The 3,306-nt window shown below is 36.2% G+C and overlaps 1 pseudogene; it reads left to right on the forward strand.

Annotated features, from left to right (window-relative positions):
• Nucleotides 1-314: 314 nt before the first annotated feature.
• On the forward strand, nucleotides 315-695 carry LOC102870596 (annotated as a pseudogene).
• Nucleotides 696-3,306: the final 2,611 nt, after the last annotated feature.

Here is a 3,306-nt window from a genome sequence, read left to right on the forward strand (position 1 = left end):
TTCCATAAGAAATAAACCTAATATTATGCAGGAGAAATATGGCCACTCGCCTCTACACAATATACAGACAGCCTCAGAAAACAAATGGAAGGTCGACTATCACATGGTTCAGGCTATATGGCAATGAGAAAAATCTATAAGGTTAGTATTTCTTGATTTTCTTGATTTCGTCCTTTTCGTAATAAACTAAGTAAAATTTACTGGTTCTGTAAAACTTAATTGTTCTGTAGGGGTTTTTTTTCTGGTTAGGTTTTTTTTTTTGGCTTTTTTTTTTCATATTAAAAGAAGAATAGCCTTTCCAGCTTGGTTCCGGCACTATGGCCCCCGCAAAGAAGGGTGGTGAGAAGAAGAAAGGCCGTTCTGCCATCAACGAAGTGGTGACCAGAGAGTACACCATCAACATTCACAAGCGCATCCATGGAGTAGGATTTAAGAAGCGTGCTCCTCGGGCACTAAAGGAGATCCGGAAATTTGCCATGAAGGAGATGGGCACACCAGATGTTCGCACTGACACCGGGCTTAACAAAGCTGTCTGGGACAAAGGAATAAGAAATGTCCCATACAGCATCAGTGTACGGTTGTCCAGAAAACGTAATGAGGATGAAGATTCCCCAAACAAGCTGTATATACTGGTTCCCTATGTACCTGTCACCACTTTCAAAAATCTACAGACCGTCAATGTGGATGAAAACTAATAGCTGATTGTCAAAGTTATAAAACTGTCAAAAAAAAAGAAGAATAAATCCTATAACAACTATCAACCAATAGTTCCTTTCCCTCCAGTCAGAGCTAACTCATAGCTATTCTCCAGTGAGCTTTCAGAGGCAGTGAGTCACATGGGAGGAGATTGCCCATCAAATAGGTTTGAACCATCTGCCTTTGAGTTGCCAGTGGAACTCTTTAGCTACTAGGCCATCAGAGCTCCCTAAAGTAATATGTTGTTGTTATTATGTGCTACTGAGTCAGAACCGACCAATAGCTGATCCTCTAGTGGGTTTTCTTTGGCAGTAAATCGGAGAGGAGAAGATTGCCTGTCTTTTGCTGGTAGAGCAGCTTATGGATTCAAACTACATGCCTTTACTTTGGCAGTGGAATTACTTACCACTAAGGCCACCAGAGCACCCTAAAGTAATAGAATTACTAAAATAATAACATTAGTTTATATTATTCACATCTAATATAAATACTAAATATAATACATAAAGTAATATAATTATTTGTTTATAGTAATATTTTCTTAAAGCACTTGGTAATAAAGAGCTCAAATGTAATATATGGTAAAATGTGAGAATCCTTTTGTCCCAACTCTAATACTATAATTTACCATCCCAGAAGCAATCTGTGTACACTTCCAAAGTTTTATTTATTGATGCAAGTGTATGAAGATGTGCCTACCTATATGCATATGTTGTTGTTAGGTGTCATTGAGTTGACTGTGATTCATATAGTAAACTCATGAATGACAGATCTAAACCCTGTCCTGTCCTGTGCCGTCCCCACTATCCCTGTTATAGTCAAGCCCATTGCTACAGTGACAGTCAATTCATCTTGTTGAGGACATTCCTCTCTTTCGTTGATCTAGTCCTTCCTAAGATCATGTCCAAAGTATGTGAGACAAAGCTTCACCATCTTTGCCTCTAAGGAACACGTTGGCTGCACTTTTACCAAGACATATTTGTTTGTTCTTTTCGTAGTCCATGGGGTATTCAGTACACTTCTCCAACATCACAACTGAACGGCATCAATTCTTCCGTCATCCTTATTGCCTGTCCAACTCTCAGATACATAGATCATTACATTTTTTGCCAATAACACATCATAGAGATTCTTTCCTTTCAATACATAAATATCTAACTCATTCTTATTAATAATATTCCATGACTGTTGACATGGCATGGCTGGGCAACAATTTATTTTGTTAGTTTTTACAGATTAAAATGTAAGTAGGTTCAGACATGTTTATATTATTTTTTAAAGAAGTAATAAATAGCTTTGTGAGAATGTTTTCAGCAGCATATATATGCCAGTATATCTGAGTGATAAGTTTCTAGACAAAATCTTCCTGATTCGAAAATATATGCATTTCTTTAAATTGCCATTTTCTTATGTTCACCAACATAGTACAGAATTTCAATTAAAGAAATAATTTCCAACCTGATAGATATTATGCAAGATTCTTATATGGACAACAGACTTCATATTGATGGAAAAATTTTAAAAGAAAATTTAAACATTTTATACATTTTAAAAATTAACGTTAAAGCTTATGATTCATATACATTTTGTTTTAGAACATTAGTTACAATTGATTAATATAATGTAATTAATTATAATGTCTGATCAACACCTGATTGTATTTTGCCTTTCCTTTCAATTAACCTATTTTATCATTTTTATTCCTCTCTTTCTTCTCTCCCTTCCCATCCTTGGTAAAGAGTTAAAATGTGTTTCAATGTTATTGTTTTCCCTGTGAATTAGGGAAAAAGAGCACTAAACTGACTTTTGATATAATGTGAAACACTAGTTATTCTCCAGAAACTTGGCATAAGAAGCACAGTTTTAAAGTGTATTTATTGCCCGTTTATTTGTAGGTCTAAGTAGAAGCAAAAAAAAAATAGGCTCTACCCAGTTTGCAAACATGAGAACACCCTCCTCTAGTGCTTTTACCTCCTGACAAAAACATCCCCATCTCTTTTCTAAGTCCAGCAGGCAACCAGCACTTTGCTCAAACACCCAAATGTCACCTGTAGCTCAACTTTCCTGGCCACAACACTGAGATAGGAAAATGTGGATATGATGTGAAAATAGTAACAAACATCATGCAAAAATTTGTATATAAATAGCCAAAAAAATAACTCAATTTGTTGTGTAAATTTTCATCAAGAACACACAGAAAAAAATAGTATTTTTAAAACAATTTATTTTATTATTATCTGACTGGTACAGGAGGAGGACATTGCTCCTCCTTCTCCAACAGAGCATCTGGTGGATTCCAACCGCGCACCTCTGGGATTACAGTGCAGCTTTTTGCCACTAGGCCACCAGAGCTCCCTCAAAAAATACTATTTTAAGAAATAATGAGCCCCGAATAAGCAAAGCACTCCTTAAGAATAGAGGAACGGTAGGAGGTATCTCACTCCCTGATTTCAAATCTTACTACAGTGCCCTAGTGGTAAAGACAGCATGGTACTGGTACAATGACAGACACACAGATCAATGGAATCGAATTGAGAATCCAGAGATCAACCCATCTATCTATGGCCAACTGATTTTTGACAAGGAAATGAAATCAGTGAAGTGGGGAAA

The sequence above is a fragment of the Elephantulus edwardii genome, unplaced genomic scaffold, assembly GCF_000299155.1.
Source record: "Elephantulus edwardii isolate Elephantulus edwardi_28Jun2011 unplaced genomic scaffold, EleEdw1.0 scaffold00008, whole genome shotgun sequence".
NCBI classification, from domain to species: Eukaryota; Metazoa; Chordata; class Mammalia; order Macroscelidea; family Macroscelididae; genus Elephantulus; species Elephantulus edwardii.